This window comes from Otolemur garnettii, unplaced genomic scaffold, assembly GCF_000181295.1.
Source record: "Otolemur garnettii isolate 467f Iridium unplaced genomic scaffold, OtoGar3 scaffold00020, whole genome shotgun sequence".
Classification (NCBI taxonomy): domain Eukaryota; kingdom Metazoa; phylum Chordata; class Mammalia; order Primates; family Galagidae; genus Otolemur; species Otolemur garnettii.
Genome location: NW_003852415.1, coordinates 343082 through 353344, shown reverse-complemented (window position 1 = coordinate 353344; position 10263 = coordinate 343082). Strand labels below are relative to the sequence as shown.

The 10263-nt window shown below is 51.4% G+C and overlaps 1 protein-coding gene across 3 annotated transcripts in view; it reads left to right on the top strand.

Moving 5' to 3' along the window:
• ELMSAN1 (ELM2 and Myb/SANT domain containing 1) overlaps window positions 1-10263 on the top strand; it is a 73040-nt gene that overhangs the window by 26384 nt on the left and 36393 nt on the right. The gene's annotated exons all lie outside the window — the stretch shown is intronic.

Sequence of the window (10263 nt, the reverse complement as noted above, 5' to 3'; positions counted from 1 at the left end):
GGCGCGGCCCGGAACGGGGGTCGGGAGGCCGTGGGGACCGCCGCGTGCGAACTTTGAGGCCTGGGCGGCCGTAAGAGCTGGTGCGTGTGGACGTGCGGTGGCCTCCCGCAATCCCCCCCACCTGGGCCCCGCACCCTCCGCCCGCAGCGGCGTGTGCAGCGCAGCCGCGCAGTGTTTGTGCAGCTACGCAGCTCGCGCGCGGCCCCCGCCCACCCGGGCGCGGCCCGGGCAGGAAAACCCTCCCAACCCGCCGGGCCCGTGGCGGCGGCGGCGGCGGCTCAGGAATACGGCTGCTCCTCCTCCGCCAGAGCGAAACGTGGTGTCCGCAGGGACCTGCTGGTGTGACTGAGGACAGGCCCAGGAGGTGCGGCGAGGGGCTCACGAGCTGCGGGAATTTGGCGCGGGAGCCCCTTCCTCTTCCAGCGTGCACGGGAAAGTGGGCATGGACACTGTCCTCGCCGGGAGTTTGGGGGACAGAGGTGCAGGGGCGGCAGGGAACTGGGGCAAGTGCAGTGGAGGCCTACGTTGGAGCGTTTAGCGCGGGCGGCAGGCGGGCGGGCATAGAGCTGCCTGGCCCCGCGCACCCGGGCGCTGCTGGCGCGCCTCGGACCTGTCATCCCTCTCGTCCACCCCCGCACGCCCTCGCCTCTGTGGTCAGCCCAGCCATGTCAGTACAGTGTTCCACGGTGCCTGTCTGCAACGCTGGAGCCCAGGGTTTGTTTGGGCCCTACATATGGCCTGCTTGGTGTAGCTGGTCAAAGCCCCCTCGAAAGTCGAACATGCAGGAGCACATGCACCGGTTGCCCCTCTGAGGGCCGCGAGCCAGGCCTTTGGGTAAGGAGGGGGTAGGGGGAGCTGGTGTGTCCCGGGGCTTTCAAGCTTCCCTTCCATAGAAGCAGACCTCGAGGAGGTATCTCCCACCCACAGTGGAGCCCATTGGTGTTTCAGCCCAGCCTCTAGTGAGAGCTGCTGGAAGGATGAAAGGGGAAGTTACGTGCCCCATTTAAAACTTTATTGATCACAACTTCGGTGGCTTCTTCCTGTTTCCACCATCCCACGTGGGACCTGTGTGCCAGCCCATAGAGTCTTCAGAGGGCAAGTGTGTGTGTGGTGGCGGCGGCAGTGGGATGGGGGAAGAGCTGGCTGGCTCTGGCTGGCCACGGAGTCTGTTGTGGCACGTATGCAGGGATCCTTGTGGGCATCTGTGGCTAGGGGAGGAGAGGTCTGGGCTTTCCTTGTCCCCTGCAGCACCAGGCTTGAGACTGGAGGCCTGGTGAGGGTGGAAGGAGAACTTAAGCTCTAAGGAAAACCCAGCCCCCCACAGGGGGCCTTGGCTGAGGGCAGACACGCCCAGCCAAGACTTGTCTTGCTACAGAACCTCCCAGGGAGGTTGTGGCACATGCCCTTTTAGGATCAGAGAGTCGCACCCTTTCCACAGGTGTTAAATGGCTTTTGGACCAAGAGGAAAGGAGAAACCTTCCCAAGTGGACAGTTTATGGGTCTTTTTTTCCCTCCTCCTCTGGACAGTGGATAATAGGGGTATGAGCAGTCAATTACTATGATGAACCATCTCATTGCATAGCCCTGGTCCAGTCTCCACTGTAATTGGTTTGGCCTCTGGCTGGTTACTCTGGTCTGTGTCACTCCCAGGGGACAAAGGGGTGAAGAACCTGGAGGAAGACCCCAGATCCTACAACTTGCACTGGAACAGCCTGCCCCCTGCAGACTTCTCCAAGTGCCTGCAGAGCCCTCTCCACTTCCCGTGGCTCTGTCAGCCCCTCACCCCATCTCACCCCAGCTAAGAGTGCCCTATGGAGTGCCTGCAGAACCCCCCCACCCCCCCATGGTTCTGTCAGCCCCTCACCCCACCCCACCCCAGGAAAGAGCTATGGAGTGCCCATGGTGATGAAAATTAAACTTTTAAACATGGAATTTAAAAATAGCCCCAGTGTTTTACTCTGGGGGCTGCTGCTTTCAATAAATGGAAAAAAAGAAATGACAACATGTAGTTTACTGATTCAGCTGAGGGCCTCCTGTGGCTGTAAAACCCAGGGAGAGGCTGCCCAATGATGCTAAGACCTCTGGGAGAAGTGGGAAAGGGGAAAGGGCCCAATCCAGGGATCTCTGGTCTTGCTAGCTCCTGTCTGGGTCTTCCAGAAAAAAATCTTGCCCCTGGTGGGGTGGGGATGGCCACAAGTGGCTGGGAGATTCCTGCTTGTGTTTTCTTTTGGGGGGACGGTCTCACTGTGCTGCCTTAGGCTAGAGTGCCATAGTGTCAGCCTAGCTCACAGCAACCTCAGACTCCTAGGGTTCAAGTGATCCTCCTGCCTCAGCCTCCCAACTAGCTGAGACTAGGCATCTGCCATGACACTCCACTATGCTTATCCTTCTAGTTTTATTTCAAATGCTACTTCTGAAGGTCTTAGCAGCCTTCTGAATACACATTTCTACCATATGGCACATACTGCAATGTCGTGGTCATGAACATAGAACTGGCCTCTATATAATGTCCCCTTCCTAGAATAGCTGTGAGGACTTTTCAGTATGCTTAAGATGCTTAAAGCACATTTCATATAGTAGCCTCTCTCTATAGAAAAAGTTCTGTATTGTTCCCACAATGCCTAGCATTTATAAGCATCCAGTGCCTTAGTTGAATAAATCAGTGAAAGATCTCCATCAAAACAATGTGGACTTGGCATGTGTTTGACCCAGTGAGACCTTACTGCTGGGATCTCTTCATATTACACTATTGGTTTTCAAAAAGTCGGTGATTCTAGTGCTGGAGAGCCCAGTTCCCTGGTACTAGCCTATGGCTGGCCCTGGAGTATGTGTCCCAGTCATCTTGATTTGAACCCAAGGGGACTTCAGGGTAAGACAGTTGTGGAGCCACTTGCCCTGGGATCTGCTAATCTGGGCATTTCCTTTGGCCAGACTAGGTTGGTAGACTTCCTATGTGTGTACCCATGCATCTGTCCAGAACCAGCCTCAAGAGCTCTGTTCTTCCCTGATTCACTGCATGCTTCAGGAAGTGCAGCCAGTAGTTGCCTTCTGTTGGAGGGGTTCTTATACATGTTAGAACTCTGACTGTGTGAGGCTGAATGAGATTGCAGGTTGGGCTGGGGCTAGGTGGAGTAGGCTGAAATCCCCAGCTCTTACTAAGAGATTGCATTTGCATTCGAAGCAACATTCAGGATACCGTGAGACTGTGAGCTCATTTTATGAATCAGAAGCATTACAGCATAACATTGGTGCTGGAAACTGCTATTTGGAATCCAGATCACCCTCCCTCCACCCCACCACACATGGGCTCTCACAATCACACATTTGGGAGCAATAACAGTTAGTGGGGGGATCAATTCAGATTCCAGAGCCATCAAGCAAAACTCATCCACACCCATTCTGCCCCCACACTCAGAATACCATTCCTGGATGGTGTGTGGACAGTCACCCTGGCAGTGACTAAAGGAAGCTTGGTGGGTACGTGGGAATGAGGCCTGGGTGGACCTGGGTTCATATTCCAGCTTCTTCACTTACAGTGTGACTTTGGGCATTGCTTAACTTCCTGGGGCTCAGTTTCCTCACTTGTAAAATGGGGACAATGATAGTGCTTCATAGGCTGTGAAAGTTAAACAAGATTATGCATGCAAAGTGACTGGCACATAGTAGGTATCAACAGATGGCAGCTACCATTTTACCAGTTCCTACCAGGTCCAGCTCTTGTTCGCCTTTTGCCCCACCAGGGAAGAGAAAATGAAGAATGTCTCGCTTGTGGTAGGAGAGCCTCTTCCAGGCCATTGGGGCTATGTAAATGAAGTTTATTTTCTAACTCCTTAGGCCCTTGGCACATTATGTGATCCACTCCCCTCCAGACCGGCCCAGACCAGCCCAGACCCTGGTGCCTGTGTGCCTTTGAGAGGGCCTCTGTCCCTGCAGCTGAGGGTTAAATCTTCCCAGAGATCAGACTGTGCTCTGGGAGACTACCCACCCAGGCCCCAGGCTGAACTGCTCATGTGGGCGGGAGGAAAGCTGCTCTCTCAGCTTAGAGAAAAGTCCCCTTGTCTTTGCTTCACCTGAAGCCTCCCAGAGTGACCTCGATGGGGGTTTGGGTGGGGCTGGGGCTGGGGCTGGGGGTTGTTCCTCCAAAGACCACTTTGACTCTTTCACCAATTAAAATTATGAGCAGGACATGGGGAGCATCAAGGTATTATATAAGAAGAAAATTACTACGTGTCAGGAAAGAGCTGAGGTTTTGCAGGGGAGGAGATGGTGGTCTCCCTGAGGGAGGCCATTGTTGAGGGCTAGAGACTTCCCTGGCAGGCATTCTTGCTCTTGCTCTTCCTGGAACATAGCCTGGTACTGTGGCCAGCCGGGGACGTGCTCCCTGTTCTCTCTGCCTTTCTCCCAGCCACAGGGAGCTCATGGTGAGAGTGTTTTTTCCAGGCAATGCTTCTTCCTCCGGGAGTCCCAGGAAAGGGGGAGCCAGGGCAAGGTTTATCTGAGTTAAAGCTTGGAGAAAAGAAAGTATACTGGGCTTGCAGCCAGAAGGGGTTCTTGCCGAGGCCACCCAACTTCTCTGAGGAAATGGGGTCTAGAAAGGAAGGAAAATGGTGAGGGATTTTGATTCCTTGCTTTTTATCGTAGCTGAGCAGACAGAGGCCCCAGTCCAGCCTGTTGTTGCCAAAACTTGCTGGGTCTATGGAGGGGAAGGCCCCCACAGTTGAGAGAGAGGCTTGGGTGAGAGGGCATGTGGGCTGTCCCTTCAACCTCCATCTCTTCCTTCCAGCCTGCTGGCAGCTCCTGGGGTCAGTGTCTGGCTGCCGTCAGATTCCCCTTCCCACCTGAACTTGCTCTGTCTGAAGCCCCCGCTGGCCCCGGGTAAGAGTCCTGGGTGTCATCCCAGAGCTGGAAAGCATTTGGGACATCTAGTCCAACTCCTTCCTTTTCAAATGGGGAAGCTGAGAGGGTAAGTTGCTTGAGGTTCCAGTAGACTGTCTCCACTTTCGCCTTGGGAGGCTGGAAAGAGGGGCTGCTTCTGAGTCCTGCCCCTTAGAAGTTGGGAGGGCTGCTTCCATGCAGGAAGAGTTCAGAGGAATACTGTCTTGGCTCCTGGGTGTGGCTCAGTTCTCAGCTGGCTCCAGCTATTTATTTGTCTGTTTGCGTGTGCTAGTGAGTTCTGTGGTTGGGAGGCTGGGTCTGAGTGAAAGCAGAAGTCCCCACACTGTGTAAGCGATGCAGCGTGCTGAACAGACCTTACAGGGACAGGCTGGAGAGGAAAGGGGGCAGAGAGAGGCCCTTTTGCTTGGTGCCTGCTGGTGCACTTTCTGTCCCTGTCACAGGCTTGCACACTTGCTTGTGAACAGCCCTTCCATGTTGCTAGCAGCTGCCTTTCTTTGCTGGCTTTGGGCAGAAGTGCCAAAAATAACCAGGCAGGCACTTCCACTTGTGGGACATTCACTGTGGTGGCCTTTGGGCAGGCTTGCTTGCTTTCTGCAGGCCCCAGAGTCTGCTGAGTCCCTGCTCCTACTTCCTGTGGCCACCCTTCCCCGACTTCCTTCAGGTGGTTGTGCCTTCCTTTTTATTGCTCTTCTTAGAATGAGCCCAAGAGGGTGGCTCATTTTTGTGGGCCTGGAAGCTCTGCCAGGTATTCTTAGGGAAATATTCGACCCACTATATCCCTGCAGGTCCTGCTGGCACGGTGGAGTCCAAAGGAGGCCTGTGTTGGGTGCTCTCTTGACTTGCTTGCCAGACTGCTCCCTCCTGGATCTCTAGGCCACATGCCCTGCAGATCTGCAGAGCCTGACACTGTTGCTAGGACTCTGAGTCTCTGTGTCCTGCTTCTGCCCAGCCAACCCTGCTCTCAGCCAGCCTTGGAACTGGGAGTTAGGCGGTTCATTTCCTCCAACGTGTTAAGGACTGATAATGATGTTGGAGCCCCTGCCCAGCAAGGGAGAAAGGAAATCACCTTTATTGAACATGCTTACTTTGTGTTTTATCTGTGTATTACCTTGTTGGATCCCATAATAATATAAGACAATGTTGTGCCCATTCACCAATAAGGAACCTGAGGCTTGCAGGGGCTGTTGGTTTAGAGAAGCTTCTCATGTTCTATCTGACACTTTTTACCAGGCTGCTTCCACACTTCTCCAGCTATTTTCATCTGCACAAGGAACAATGCTTTGACTCTTAGAATGAAGTGCTGATGGTAGGAATTCAGGCACCATTAGATTGGCTGACAGGGGAGATATTTTGGGCTGGGAAGGGTAGGAAGACCCTATTTGGGACTCCCTCTACAGGTGCTTCACAGGGTAGCCAGAAGCTCAGCCTTGAGTCCAGAAGCCCTACAGTGGAGGGCTCGGCTGTGGGACTGGGAATCCACAGGTGAGTGGAATCCACTGGGCCAGTTCCTCGGGAGGAGTAGAAAGGCTTGGTTTAGGCCTCCTGGGTGTCTCCTTTTCCTCCTCAAATGCATCCCAGCCTCTGAATAGCTCTGGGACCACAGGCTGAGCCTAGGTGGGACCTTGGGTCTCCCTTCCTGGCTGCTGGGTCTGACCCTGGGGCCCATCATTCCATCTGGCTTGGCCCAGGTCCCAGAGAGCCTGGTTAGTGTGTACATGGGGCTTGGACTGGATGCTGTGCCGGTGCCCTGTGCCCTGTGCCAAAGGCCTCTGGGTGTATTTCAGGAACAATAAAGAATAAATCAACATAGGAGGAAAGGCCCTGCAGCAGCTGCACAGAGACTGGAGAAATGAAAGGAATGTGCAAGCATTTGGCAAAAGTCCTGCATCTTGACTTAGGGCTTAAGAAAGGGCGTGATGCTGATGTGATGGCCTGTGATTGAGATGGGCAGCTCTCTGAACCCACTCTGCAGCTCTTCAGAAGGCCCCAGGTTCTGCTGGTGGCAAGTTTTTGTGCTTGATCACATGCAGGTATTAGGGAGCCATATTGCCCCCATTTTTTACTCTCACCCCATACTGGCAGACACTGTCCCTCCTCCCTCTAAGTCACCAAGTGGGTCTTGGCCATTTCCAGTGCTGTCCAGGCAGGGGAGCCCAGGCTAGTGAAGGCTTGGCAGCCTTGACACATACATCAGACTCTGCTCCAACTCCCTGCTGGGGAGGAGATGAGATAAATGTCAAGGACCCTGGCAATGCCAGGTCTGAGGAGTTGTTAGGTGTAAGAACATCCACCTGAGAAGCCTTGTGTCCTTGGGCAAGTCATTTTACATTTCAGGATTCAGTCTTTTTTGTTGTTGTTGTTGCAGTAGTCATTGTTGTTTTAGCTGGCTCGGGCCGGGTTTGAACCCACCAGCCTTGGTATATGTGGCCAGCGCCCTAACCACTGAGCTACGGGCACTGCCAGGATTTCAGTCTTCTTAATCAGCCATAAAATAGAGATTTGGACCAGTGACCTCAGGATGTGCAATGAACACATCTTGTAGTTAAGTTCTTGGGAGAAAAAGCCCTCTGAGAGCTCTGGGTAGAGATGTGAGTGGCTGTGGTTGGGGGCTGGTGCTTGGTGTCCTGAGTGGGGGACCCTAGCATGAATTGGAGCCCACACATGAAGCTGATCTGAGCCAGACTTCAGGGTGCAAGGAGACGGGACAGGAGCCTGGGCCCAATCGGGAACAGGGAATCTTGACAAGCAGGGTAGAGTCAAAGCTTTATTTTTAAATAAAAAGCTGTTTGGTCAACTGTGGGTGTGGGATTGAAGGGTATGGAAGGGGTGTGGCTTCTTCTTGGACAGAAGATGTTGAGCCTTCCACAGGTTAACCCAGTGGTAGTAATCACCTGTAGTTTCTTGTCAAAGTTACACTCCTGCCAGGCTTTTCCACCCACCTTACCTGACCAGCTACACTTCCTAAACTTCACAGTGGTTTTCAGGCCAGCTGAAACTCCTCTCCAGGGAGAAGCCTCCAGAAGTTGCTCCTGTCTATCCCAGATAGCCTGGTGTAACAGCCAACCAGAGGCTAAGCCTAAAACTGAGGGAGGAAGTTTGCAGAAAGAGCTCTGGAGATAGGCAGGCCTGAGTCTTGCTTCTGTACTGCTGTGACTTAAGGCAAGGGATTTGACCCTTTAGATCTCTTTCTTGTTGAGAAAGGGGGCAAGTAATAATACCTATCTTGTTGTGAGAATTAAACAGGATAATATATGTAGAGTGCTTAGCACCATGCCTGGCATAATAGCACCTACAAGAAATGTTAGAAGTATTGATGAAGCATTATTTGAGTGATGTTGGGATTAACCTTGGCTCCAAGCTTTGTCCAGTGTCTTGCCAAGTGGCATGGGGCCTGCCTAAATGAAGGCATGGAGCATTGTTATTAGAGTCTTTAATTCTGGGGTCTGCTGTGCTAGTGACTGTGTCCTCAGGCAAGTTTCCTCCCTTCTCTTAAGGCTGCTCTGTGGAATGAAGAATTAGACTAGTGAACGCTGACATCCCTTGGTATTTAGAATCTATTTAGCTTTCCCAGCTGGGCCTGATTTGCCGGTTGGCTCTGAAAAGAGGCCTAAGCCCTCTTTCTCCAGGTGGCCAGGTGGTGTGAAAACTTTCTTTTTCTTTTCTTTTCTTTTCCTTCATTTTTTTTTTTTTTTTTTGAGGCAGAGTCTTACCCTGTTGCCCTTGGTAGAGTGCTGTGGTGTCACAGCTCACAGCAACCTCCAACTCTTGGGCTTAGGTGATTCTCTTGCCTCAGCCTCCCGAGTAGCTGGGACTACAGGCGCCCGCCACAACACCCGTTTATTTTTTGTTGCAGTTTGGCTGGGGCCAGGTTCGAACCCACCACCCTTGGTATATGGGGCTGGCGCCCTACCCAGTGAGCCACATTTTATTCCAGAGTGAAAGCCTGCTGACTCTGCAGCTCCCAACTCACCTCTGCAGCTCCTCACACCTCAGCAACCTGGAGGCTCTCCTGGCTTCCAGAGGCATTTACTGATGCTTCCAATCTGGAGGGAAACCTGTTTTGGCTGACTGAGGCTGGGATTACTTAAGAGGGTTATGTACTGTTTTCTGCTTGAAAATGCCCCCAGGAAGAGCAGCAGTCCTGGGATGGAGCTGGTTTTGGGGGTTCTCCGGTGTAGCATTTCTTCTGAGGCCCACAACAAGTGTAGATTTGGGATTTTTCTGGGAGGTTACTGGAAAGAGCAAAGTAAGGGTTTTGAAGGCAAACAATAAAGATTTGAATCTTGCTTTTGCCACTTAATAGCAGAGCCTCAGTTTCCTCTGTAGAATGGGGCAGTAATTCATGGGAGGTTTCCTAAGCATGGATTTTAGAACATGTAAAGTATCTTGCTCTTGGAAGTGCTTTCTAAATATTAGTTCCCTTCTTTTGGGAAGATCTTTCTTTTGGATATTTTATAGACTGGCCATAGAAGTGGAAATATATACCTGAGGCCATTTTTTGCAGGGAAAAGCAGGGCTACATGACAAACTGTTGCAACTTCAAAAGGCTCTTCTTCCCCCAGTTGTTTTGATTTGGGGATCAAGTGTGATCAGTGTATGTCTGGTATAGGGGATGGGAGAAGGGCTTTTGCAAAAATCTGAGATTGCCAGCTGCCTAAGACAGTGCCAAAAGTATGGAGAACTGGGCTGAGGAGGAAGGGGCCTTTCAGAGCTTGGAGAACTTGGCAAGTTATTTCTAACTTTTGTTCATGTAAATCTCCAAATTTCTTTTTATTATTGGTATTTAATTTTCACCCATTTTGATTGAAGAACATACTTTGTGTTATTTTAGTCCTTTTACTTTTTTGGCCTAATTTATATTCTATTATAGAGAATGTTTCATATGCTCTTAAGAAGAGTGTATATTCTGCAGTTGATAGATGGAGTGTTCTTTTTAGTTTATAATGTTCAACCTTCTAGTTCCTTGGATTTTTAAAATTTTCACATTAATATGAGGGTACAGGTAATTAGGTTATATTGTTTATGTTTATTAGGTAGAGTCCAAGTTGCATTTGTCCCCCTCACCTATCTGCTTGTTGATCTTCTATTTAGTTGTGCTATTCATTACTGAAAGTAGACTATTGAAGTCTCCAACTATTATTGTTGAATTATGTATTTCTCCCTTTAATCCTGATAGTTTTTGCTTCATGTGTATTGGGGCTCTGTTGTTAGGTACGTAAATGTCTACTTCTTTTTTTTTTTTGATACAGAGCCTTACGCTGTCCCCCTGGGTAGAGTGCTGTGGCATCACAGCCCACAGCAACCTCTAACTCCTGGGCTCAAGCGAGTCTCCTGCCTCAGCCTCCCAAGTAGCTGGGACCACAGGTG